A 12,493-nucleotide genomic window follows, 5' to 3' on the forward strand; every position below is an offset into this window, starting at 1 on the left:
TGTGTCTATATGAAAAGAAAGAGAAATAACTTGCAGAGAAAGAGAAACAGGGAAAGGAAGGGAAGAATTGTGTAGAAAGCACCTACATATGGACATTATACAGATTCCAAGCTAAATATGCAAGTACCAGCTAGTTCCATTCCTTTTTACTCATTCTACATTAGTAAACTTTCTATTAGATTGTAAATCCATCGAGGTGAGGAATGCTGTCTTGGGGCAGCTAGGTGGTAGAGTGGATAGAGCACTGCAGTCTGGGAGTCGGGAACATCTGAGTTCAAATCTAGCTTCAGACACTTACTCGCTGTGTGACCCTGGGCAAGTCACTTCACCCTGTTTGCCTCAGATTCCTCATCTAGAAAATGAGCTAGAGAAGGGAAATGCAAACCACTCTAGTATCTTTGCCAAGAAAACCCCAAATGGGGTCACAAAGAGTCAGACATGATTAAAAAATGACTGAACAACAACAAAAACTGTCTAACTCATTTTTCTATTTCGTCTGAGTCTAGCAAAGTACCTTGGGAAGCATCTCATTATCATAATGGATAGAGCGCTGGATTTGGAGTCAAAAAGACCAGAGTTCAAATCCTGCCTCAGGCATTTATCAGCTGTATGACCATGACAAATCACTTGACTTCTGTCTGCCTCAATTTCCTTAATTGTAAAATAGGGATGATTCCACCTACCATGCAAAATTGTTATGATCAAATTTGACATGATTTCCTCAAATAAAATAACATACTTTAGGTACTTTGCAAACCTTAAAACACTATGCAAAGATTATCTAGCAGTATTGTTGTTATCTAGTTGTGTTGTTTTTATATTGTTGTTGTTCTTGTTTGCTGTTCCTCCTTTGTTCCTGAAGAGGACCAATGACGTCAGGAGGGTGATGTCTTGACTTGTGAGTAAATTGGATGTAAGTGAGGCAGAACCACGCAAAGTCATCAGCCTCTCTCCTCCAGAGTCACCACAGTCCAAGGGCAAGGCATAAGTCAGAACAACTAGAGATGTCCCCCTTATGCAGTGGGAGACCTTCTCCTTTTTAAGCTGAGGTCTTTCCCAGATCTCAGTTTGTCTCAGGCAACACCCATTCAGTGATCAAAGGCTATGCAAGAAACAGTAAGTAAACCTTAAGTCTTTTTCTATTGAATGTGGGTTTGAATTAGATGATCTCTGAGATTCCTACCAATATTGACTTTCTATGATTTTATAATATTCATTTAATAGATTCAGTTCAACTGAAATTTATTAAGCAAGTACTCACCATTTGCCAGTTGCTAGGGAAATAGACATAAATGAAATGGTCCCTGCTCTCAAGAATTTTTGGATAGGGAAATCAAAAGTACACAAGTCAATCCTCAATGTTTATGAGTACATTCGGTGTAATTTCAGGCAGTAGGGCATTAGAAACTTTTGAGACCATCATAAGCCTTATGTAGGTAGTATAACTGGGCTGAGCCTTGTGGGAAGCTGGGAAGTCTAAGGAATTAAATAGAATTTCATTGAATTCAAAGGACAGAGGCAACATGATTCCAATCCATCCAAGCTCCTACTAGCAGAAAAAACAGTTTCTGAAAAATGGGGAAGATAAAGGGGATATATGTCTTTATTTTGAGAAAGAAATTGAGCTTAATTTCAAGACTAATATAAAAGTAGGGAAATGGCTACAATGGGGCAAATCATGAACCATCCCAACCTAAGGTTCAAAGTATGTGGAAAAGAAAATAGATTTGGCTTAGGACAGTGGATCTCATGAATTTTCATTTCAAAATTAGCTGCCACTACAAAACTCAAGGTTCTGAATTTGGATCTTCCCAAAGCAAGAAACACTCTAAGAAGGCCCATATTGTTTTGTTTTTAGTTGATATTTTTAAAAAATCTTTCATTTCTGAATACTTTCCACCCTTCCCATACCCGGAAATCTCTCATCTGTAACAAAGAATAAAAAGAGAGAGAAAAATAACAAATCAAACAAATCAGACAGCATATGAAATATCCCATGTACATTTTATTCAGTCATTTTTCAGTCAAGTCTGACTCTTCATGACCCCATTTGGAGTTTTCTTGGCAAAAATATTGGAGTGAGGGGGTGGAAATGGACATTCAGTGAAATAGAGGACTTTCAATCATTCTTGATGAAAAGACCAGAGTTGAATAGAAAATTTGGCTTTCAAATACAAGACAGAAGAGAAGCATGGTAAGGTAAACAGGAAAGAGAAATAATAAGGGACTTATTAAAATTGAACTGTTAATATTCCTACATGGAAAGATGATATTTGTAACTCATGAGACCTTTGTCAGTATTAGGGTAGTTGGAGGGAAGAAAAAAAATAGATAGATAGATAGATAGATAGATAGATAGATAGATAGATAGATACATAGATAGATAGAGGGCACAGGGTGAGTTGAAGACGAAGGGGTGATATCTAAAAAATAAAATTAAGGAGTGAGAGAATATTATACTGAGAGAAAGAGAAAGGGAGAGTTAGAATGGAGCAAATTATCTCACATAAAATAGACAAGAAAAAGCTTTTACAATGGAGGGGAAGTGGGGGAAGGTGAGAGGGAATGAGTGAATCTTATTCTCATGAGATTTGACTTAAGGAGGGAATAACATACACACTCAATTGGGTATGTAAATCTATCTTACTCTACAAGAAAATAGGGGAGAAAGGGGATAAGAGGGGGATGATACAAGGGAGGGCATATTGGGGGAGGGGGTAATCAGAAGCAAACACTTCTGAGGAGGGACAGGGTCAAAAGAGAGAATAGAATAAACAGGGGGCAGGGTAGGATGAAGGGAAATATAATCAGTTTTTCACAACATGACTACTATGGAAGTGCTTTGCATGACTTCACATGTATAATCTGTATCGAGTTGCTTGCCTTCTCAATGAGGGTGGGTGGGGAGGGAGAAAGGGAGAGAATTTGGAACCCAATGTTTCAAAAACAAATGTTAAAAATTGTTTTTACATGCAACTGGGAAATAAGATATATAGGCAATGGGGTATAGAAAGCTATCCTGCCCTACAGGAAAATAGAAGGGGAAGGGCATAAGAGAAGGAGAGGGGACAGAAAGGAGGGCAAATTAGGGGAAGGAGTATTCAGAATGCACGCTGTCTTGGGGTGGGGGAGGGGTGAGATAGGGAGAAAATTTGGAACTCAAAATCTTGTGGAAGTCAATGTTGAAAAATAAAAATAAATAAATTAATACGAAAAAAAATATTGGAGTGGCTCACAATTTCCCTCTCCAGCTTATTTTACAGATGAGGAAACTGAGGCAAACAAAGTTAAATGATGTGCCCAGAGTCACACAGCTAGTAAGTGTCTGAGGCTGGATTTGAACTCATGAAGAGGAGTCTTCTTCATTCCAGGCCCAGCACTGTATTCACTCTGCCCTTTAGCTGCCCTTATTCTTTGTACACAGTTCCCCACCTTTCCCAAGAACAGAAGGAGGTACATCTTCTTAACGGCCAAACTTCTTAGCCATTGCAGTCATGCTGTGTTCAGTTTAATTTTGCCACTGTTTCCATTTCTATTGTTGTATTCACTGTGTGTATTGTTCTCCTGGTTCTTTTTGGGTCACTCTATCAGTTCATGTAAGCGTTTCCACACTTCTCTGATTTCCTCATGCCCATTGTTTCTTACATGGTAATGATATTCTATTACATTCCTGTACCAAAATTTGTCTCGCCATTCACCAGCTGTTGGTCATCTATTTCCATTTTGGTTCTGTGTTACCACATAACATGCCATGAGTACCATTTTATTGTCATATACACAGGACTTTTCTGTCTTTGACCTCTTGGGTCATATATCTAGCAGGAATATCTCTGGTTCAAAGTGGAGACCAGAGGTTCTTTCTCTTGTTTGTTCCATGGACCCTTTTGACAGTTTAGTGAAAGCTATAGACTCCTTCTCAAAATACTGTTGGTAAATATATAAAATAAAATATATAGAACTATAAAGAAAACCAATATAGTTATCAAAAGTGAAATAATTATAAAATATATTTTTGAAAAGTTCATAGGCCCCAAGTTAAGACCCCTTAGAGGTAGATTTTATGCTTTTTTTTCTTTTTAGCACAAACCAAAGAATTCCTTTCCAGAATTGTTGAACCAATACTCAACAATGTATTAGCATGACTAAGTCTATATTACTATGGAGGGTTAGACAGCAGTTTAGTTTTTGGCCAAATAGCAACATCGTAAAGCAGAAGAACTTTAAATGGGGTGCCCATGGGAAAGCTTAATTAATCCAATGTGGAGTCAGTTATTCCTTGCTCCTTAAATAGTCACTTATTAAAACACCTTTATGCCAGGGTCAGTTTAGAATAATAGGAATGGCACATAGTAAACCCTCCTGCTAATTCCAACCAAGAATCACAGAACCATTTAATAATCCCGGTGTTAGAAGGGTCCTTAGAGGCCATCTTGTCCAATTCTTCCTTGAAGAAAAATCACCTCTGTATAACAATAATAGTTTTAATGTTTGCAAACTACTTACCTTTTCTATGTCATTTGATTCTCCCAACAATCCTGTGAGATAAGTGTTATTTTTATCTCCATTTTACAGATGAGGAAGCTGAGGCTGAGAGAGGTTAAGCAATTTGGTCAAGGGTCATAGAGTTAGTAGGTATCTGAGGCAAGATTTCAACTGAGTTTTTCCTGACTCTAGCACGCCATCCATCATGCCTGGTTATATCACACCCAATTAGAGGTCAACCAGACTCTTCTTAAAGACCTCCAGTCAGGGGGAGCTCACTACCTCTTAAGGCAGCCCATTTTGCTTTTGGATGGTTCTAATTCAGGTAGGAAGATTTTCTTTTCTTTTTTTTTATTTTCCATACATCAGTTCAGATTCTGCCTCTTTGCTATTTCCAACTAGTTGTGCTCCTTAGGGCTAAACAAGAGAAGTCTGCTCCCTCTTCCACATGACTTATTTTCAAATAGCAGAAGACAATAATTGTGCCCCTTTCAAGTTTTTTTTTTTTCTCCAAGCTAAACATCCTAGTACCTTCAGTCTATCCTAGGACACCCTGATTCCTATTCTTGTCAGTATTCTGGCCTCCCTCTTCTAGATATTTCCAAAGGAAAATGGACCCACCAAAAAGCAATAAGTTGTTGCTGTTCTGTCTCGTCCAATTCTTCATGTCCCCATTTGGGGTTTTATTGGCAAAGGTTCTGAAGAAATTTCCTTCTCTAGATCATTTTACAGGTGAGAAAACTGAGGCAAAAGAGTTAAGAGACTTGCCCAGAATCACATAGGTAGTAAGTTTCTGAGACCAGATTTGAACTCAAGTTTTCCTGACACCAGGCCCAGTGCTCTAACAATTGCACCACCCACCTGCCCTACAGAAACATATAGAAAACTACATTTGTATTGAGACTCTGTGGGTTCCAATTCTGCCTTTCCAGGTACCACCTGTATGACCTTGAGCTACTTACTTCTCTCTGGCCCTTAGTTTCTTAATTTCACCAGCACCCTGGAGGATTCCTCTGTCCTTGTGGCCCCTTCCTTTGATTGGTCAGTTTCTCCCAGAACTTCCATTTTGAGAAAGGCCAGCTTCACGGTCAATCTTCATCTCCTTTTGTGGCTCTCTGACTCTTCAGCCTTCTCCACCATGGGCCCAGGTGGGCACCTTCTCCCCTCCTCTAGTTTTTAACCTCCCTCTTATGCGTTGCCTTCCCTCATTAGAATATGGGCTTGGTGATGGCTGGGACTGTCTTTCTGTATGCATTTGCTTCTTCAGCGCTTAGCACAATGCCTGCCACATAATAATTGCTTAATGAATGCTCATTGATTTGGCTTGACTTGAAAGAGATGAGTGTACATGACTGCAGCTGTGAATCTACGCCCCTCTGCTCCGTAAGAGCTTTATCTGGGAAAACCAGGGTCTGAAGCTCAGAGATGAAGAAGAGTGAGCTGTATGTCATCAGTGAGCATCGCTATCATGCTTAGGCCTTTCTTGCTGAGAGGTTTTGGTGACCTCATCTCCCTGCTCTATCAGCCATACTACTGTGTAATTAACCAACATAGAATACACAGCCTTAAAAAAAAAAGAAAGGGGAGCCAACTTTTGGGTTAATTCACATTTTCCTCTGGGCAATTTGAAAGGACTCTGTTGCTCATATAAATCAAACAATCCACTAGATGCATGTTAAAAATGGTGATCTCATGTTAATGGACTTTAATTACTTTATCATATCACCAAAGAGCCCCTGGTTTTCCCTTCACTCCTCTATTTAACGGAGCAATCATGTCAATAATAAATTTATCCAGCACCTTTCACAAACCACAAGGAATTAAAAGCTACACACATTGAGGATGGCTTAAATTTCTCCTGCCTCTGGCTGCCTGCCACCCCTGGGTGCCTTAACCCCATACAGCATTGAAAAGCTCTGTTCCCTTTCCACTTCCAACATACACATGCCTTTCTTCTTCCTTAATTAGCAAGATAAAACACAGACCCCAATAAACCAAGCAGGGAAGGTGCAGAATGCCAAAGAAAAGCCCATTACCTTCCAGAAGTTTGCTCTCCAAACTACTGTTCAAGGGACTAATGCAAACAAAGACGAGCACATGTACAGACAGAGCCTAGGGTCGAGCAAAGGGATGTGGGAAGGAGCAAAGGCCAGCAGGGACTGGAGCTTTAAAGACTCAACAAAATGTTACAACAAGAAGGGGCCTTCGATGTCATCTCCCTCGATCTCTGCCTTATGCTGTTGGCCTGATTGAGACCTAGAGAGATAACATGACTAGCTTGAGGTCCCACAGCTGCTTCCTTACAGGTAACACTTGAGTAGAGGATGCCTGAGTCCTAGTAAAGCGCATCATCCAAAGAAACATCATGGCATGTTTTGAAGGTGGCGAGAACCTTTAGTGATTCAGACACCAAAGGAAAAGTACAAACAGAGTGAGAGGTTGAAACACAAAACATCAGCATATGGGACACATACATGTCCACAGCTAGACTGTGTACACACATGCAGATATAAACACACATGTCCACATATGCATGTGCATGCACATATGTGTCTATATAGTATAGATATCTATATTTATATAATGCACATAGGCAAACATATAATTTGCATGTAGCCGTTATAGAATTCTCGAACTTCCAAATATGAAGAGACCCTTATAGATAATTCAGGCCAATCCCATCTCATGGCATCATAGATCTGTGGTCGAAAAGGATACCAGTAGTAGGATTTGTAAATGCCATCCAGAAGAGATTAATAACTTCTCCACATTCAGGCAGCTAGTTAGCGACATAAATGGAATTAGGACCCAGGTCTCCTGTAGCCCAGGTATGGTTTTTTCCCAGCCTTAAGCATTATTCCTTGTCTAAGAAGAAACCATATTCTCTACTCCTGGATTCCAAGGATTAAACCTGGATTCTAGTCCAATGAAACTCAAGCACTGTAAGCATCTATGGGGTTAAGTGGCCTTGAAAATTTGACTCAGTTTGGGCCAAACCTGTCTTGAGCTTGAGAGCTGGTCAAAATCAATCTTTCCAAAACACCGATTTTTGAATTTCTGCCAGAAGCCCCTCTTTCGGGTGGGTCCTAGGGTTGATTTTGCAGTTGTGTTGAAAACTGTCAGGTCTGAGTGAACAGTAAGACATATGTCCATGGCTGCTCAGATCAGTAGCAGCCCTTCTTCCTCCACAGTGGTCAGCTATGACTCCCAACTCCCCAGCAATCATGTAGAAAGGACCCACAGTTGACATTGATCTTGGCACCACTTATTCCTACCTGGGAGTCTTCCAGCATTGGAAAGTGGAAATCATTGCTAATGACTAAGGAAACAGGACCACCTCAAGCTACATTGCCTTTACTGACACAGAACATTTAATCACTGATGCAAAGAATCAAGTTGTAATGAACCCCAACAACACAGTCTTTGATGCCAAACATCTGGTTGCAGATTTAATGATGCAGTTGTACAGTCAGACATTGGCCTTTCTTGGTGGTGAATGACACAGGCAGGCCTAACATCCAAGTGGAGTAAAAAGGAGAATCCAAAAGTTTCTATTCAGAAGAAGCATCTTCTATGGTCTTGACCAAGATGAAATAAATTGCTGAAGCTTACCTTGGGAAGACTGTCACAAATGCTGTGGTCACAGTACCAGCCTATTTCAATGATTCCCAACATTAGGCCACCAAAGATTCTGGAACCATTGCTGTTCTCATGTGAGTCAATTGCTGCTACCATTGTTTATAGCTTGGAGAAAAAGTTTGGTACCTAGAGAATTGGGTTGATCTTTGACCTTGGAGATGGTACTTTAGATGCCTCCTTTCTTACCATTGAAGATGGCATCTTTGAGGTCAAGTCCTCAGCTGGGGACATCCTCTTGAGTAGGGAGGACTTTGACAACCGCATGGCCAACCATTTCATCGCTGAGTTCAAATGGAGGTACAAGACAGACATCAATGATAACAAAAGGGTTGTTCACCACCTGTGTAACATGCAGAGTACCCTCTCTTCCAGTGCCAAGGCCAGTGTTAAGATAGACTCTCTCTGCGAAGGTATTGGCTTCTATACCTCAATCACCTGAGCCCATTTCAAAGAGCTGAATGCTCATCTCTTCCATGGCACACTGAACCCTGTGGAAAAGGCTTTAAAGATGCCAAGCTAGATAAATCACAGATTCATGACATCACCCTGGGGGGTTGTTCCACTTGCATCCCCTAGATCCAGAAGCTTCTGCAGGACTTCTTCAATGGTGAGAAGCTCAACAAGAGTAGCAGTCCTGCTGAGGCTGTTGCCTATAGTGCAACTGTCCAGGCTGCCATTTTGTCTGGAGATAAATCTGAAAATGTGCAGGACCTCCTGCTGTTGGATGTCACTCCTCCTTCCTTTTGAATTGAAACTGCTGGTGGAGTTATGACAGTTCTGATCAAACATGATGCCACCATCCCCACCAAGCAGCCACAGACCTTTACAACCTATTCAGACAACCAGCCTGGCGTGCTTATTCATGTTTGTGAAGGTGAGAGAGCAATGACAAAGGATAACACCTTTCTTGGCAAGTTTGAGCTCATAGGAATCCCCCCAGCACCCAGGAGTGTTCCTCAGATTGAAGTAACATTTGTCCTTTAATGCCACGGATAAGGGCACAGACAAGGAGAGCAAGATCACCGTCACCAATGACAAAGGTCATCTGAGCAAAGGAGACATTGAACGTATGGTCCAGAAGGCTGAGAAATACAGGGCTGAGGATGAGAAGCAGAGAGACAAGGTGTCTTCCAAGAATTCTTTTGAATCTTATGTTTTCAACATGATGGCTACCATCCAGGATGAAAAACATACAAGGCAAAATTGGTGATGAAGGCAAACACTAGTGACAAATGTAATGAAATAATCAATTGGCTGGTTAAGAACCAGACTGATGAGAAGGAAGAATTTGAGCATCAGCAGAAAGAACTGGAGAAGGTCTGCACTGCCCCCCTAAGCTGTATGTGAGTGTAAGAGGGCATGCCTGGAGGCTTCCTAGGGGGTAGAGCAGCAGCCCCATCTCAGGTGCTTCTTCTGGGCCCACCATTGAAGAGGTCAGCTAAACACACCAGAAGAAAGAGCATTCCACACAGCTTCTCAGAAATCGAAGACTCAAATTTGTAGCCAGGGCAATAGCAATTTAAAAGTAACATTTAAGGTACTGTGTAAATCTGGGCATTCTGAATACTTGAATGTCTGCAGAGGGGGAGAAGTGAACAACACTGCATTTCATCAGTACCGTAAACAAGTGGAAATGCAATTCTTGTCCTGGAGAATAAAATCTATTTAAAATTGGCACCATAAAAAAAATGCCCATGGTGATTAGCAGAATTAAAGGCAAAGGGGTTCCATTTAGAGGTCAGTGCTGGGATTTTGGCTGACACCATATGCAAGTCACAGGAGCTTTTATTGGATGTGTGACTATTTTTTTGAAACTGCAATTAATTGTTTACCACTATATAAACCTTGGGAGATTATGGAGGATGAAATCCTGAGATATTTAAGTCAATGCCGTAAAAGAAAGACAAAAGTAATGAAACCTGTTTGAAATACTGCTGAAACACCTTTAAATAGATCAGTCTAGTAAGACTTGTAAGCTTTTATTCTAGAAAATCAGTTATCATCTTGTTATTACAATTTGGCACTGGAGCCTTGCATCCCTGGAGGGTGAGTGGCTACGACTATGAACACTGTTAGAGCAGGTACTGTTTTCTCTTTTCACTGTATCTCTAGTGCTCAGTGTAGTACCTGGCATCTAATAATAGGTGCTTAATAGATGCTTATTGATTTCATTTGAAATTCTTAAAATTAATTGAAAGGAAAACAACCAGGAAACATTGTCTTCATTGTCATCAGCTTACAGCTATATGATATTCCAAGTACTTTGCCCACATGCAACACCCATGCTTTCCACTTGTGAAAACATAGTCAAATCAACTCTGTCATTGTTTTCTGGATGGGATGTGCTGATCTACTCCCCTTTGCCCCACTCACTGACCCCTGTAACTTTCTAGACTAAAGTCACTCTCTCTAACCATCACTACCTCTGTATGTTGTTTCTCCCTAATAGAATGTAAGATCTTTGTAGCAAAAGATTATATTTGTTTTTGGATTTTACCCCAAAAACTTAACAGAGGGCTCGACACATAGTAGGTGTTTAACAATTTTTTTTAACCTCATTCATCCAGTCACCTAATTTACGGCAGCTAGGTGGGATAGTAGATAGAGCTCTGGCCTTAGAATCAGAAAAAAACTCATTTTCATGAGTTCAAATCTGGCCTTAGACACTTACTAGCTGTGTGACTCTGGGCAAGTTACTTCACTCTGTTTGCCTTAATTTCCTCATCTGTCAAATGAGCTGGAGGAGGAACTGGCAAACCGGTCCAGCATCTTTGCCAAGAAAATGCCAAATAGGATCACCAAGAGTCTTATATGACTGAAAAATGACTCAACAACAACAAATATGTACCATCCAATAAGAGAAAGGAAGGCACCAATGCGGTAGAATGGGACAGATCTAAAGCTAGAACAGATCCTGGAGTTCATCCCGTCCAAACCCCTCATTTTAAAGAGGAGGAAAGAGAAGCCCAGTAAAGCTGTGATTCACCCAAGCCATTAAATGGCAGAGCTGGGATTCAGCCTTGCTTCCAATGGCTCCGAGGTTGGGAAACATGTGTTTTAGTCCTAGCTCCGTGATCACAATTATTTTCCCTTGTAAATGACTCCCTCCCTTTATCTGTAAAAGAGATATGAGAGACAGAAGCAACAACCCCTAATACCTTCTCCTTCTGATCTCTTTTGTTATTGTTGCTGTTTGTCCTCCATTCTGGAAGGGTGCCGTGCCATCAGGGTGATGACATGCAAGTGAATTCGATTTAAGTGAGGGAGGACTGTGTAAAGTCACCAGTCTCACCTTCTCCTCCATAGCCATCTGGATTCAGTGGCAAGATAAAGGTCAGAATGACTGGCCCTGGATACAGTGGGAAACCTTGGCCTTTTAAGCTAAGGTCTTTTAACAGGTCTTAGTTTGACTAAGCTATCCCCTTTCAGTGATTAAGGCTAGGTAAGAAATAAGGCAGAGAATGGACTTTTTTACCTAACCAAAATAATAATAATAATAAATAAATGAATCAATCAATCGATCAATCGATCAATCAATCTGGGAGGGGAAGATCCTCAGAATTTCTGACCAAAACAGAAACAATTGCTATTCACATTCACTCTGAGACAATCTGGGTCCAAACAACGACCAAGCGGTGCTTGGCCTGAGACCTACTGTTGGCCAATCAATGAGAAGCAGAATGATTTGGGTTTAAGGCATGATCTTTAAGAAAGAAATCTAGTCCATAAACCCCAAGATATCTTTCAAGGTTTCTTTGCTCAAAATTTGCATTCCTTTGGGCAGAGCACCCACAACTGTAATTTCAAGGAGGAGGAAGTTCTGAGCGAAATCACCAAGGCAGGAGGTGGGTACCAAGGGCAATCTTGCCAAGACGTCCTTCACAACCAATGGACTTGCATAGCTCTCTATTAGTAGCTTAACACTTTCTTCTTTTATTTTATTTCTTCCTCATTTTTCCTTCGGAGTAGAAAGATAACTGGGGATGGGTAATATATGGCGATGCTCAAAGAGCAAAACCGAAAATGAACATTTAAATATTTCTTTTTAGCAGCATAGATTTTTGTTTAAGTGCTGGAAAATGTCCTTCTCCATGGCTTGTGGGTCTTTATGTTCTGATCTATCAAGTTGCACGGGTTACAGCGAAGGCTGGAAGTCTTCAGAAGATAATAACATAGTATAGGGACCATGTTTTCCCCTAATTTTAACTATGTAACTTCAGGACTTCAAAAAATAATATAACATTCATATTCTATTTTCAGGCTTGGGCACCTATAAAATATTCAGACTTATGGATCAAAGATGGAATAGGATTTGTCCTCAAGTAATGAGATCTTAAATCTTGACATGATGATAGAGGAAGGTGTGTGAGGA

At 40.5% G+C, this 12,493-nt stretch overlaps 1 pseudogene; it reads left to right on the top strand.

The window, feature by feature from the left end:
- The first annotated feature begins 7,706 nt into the window (after positions 1-7,706).
- LOC114036290 lies at positions 7,707-9,468 on the top strand (annotated as a pseudogene).
- Positions 9,469-12,493: the final 3,025 nt, after the last annotated feature.

Source organism: Vombatus ursinus, unplaced genomic scaffold (genome assembly GCF_900497805.2).
Source record: "Vombatus ursinus unplaced genomic scaffold, bare-nosed wombat genome assembly UNPS02009824.1, whole genome shotgun sequence".
In the NCBI taxonomy this organism is placed as follows: Eukaryota; Metazoa; Chordata; class Mammalia; order Diprotodontia; family Vombatidae; genus Vombatus; species Vombatus ursinus.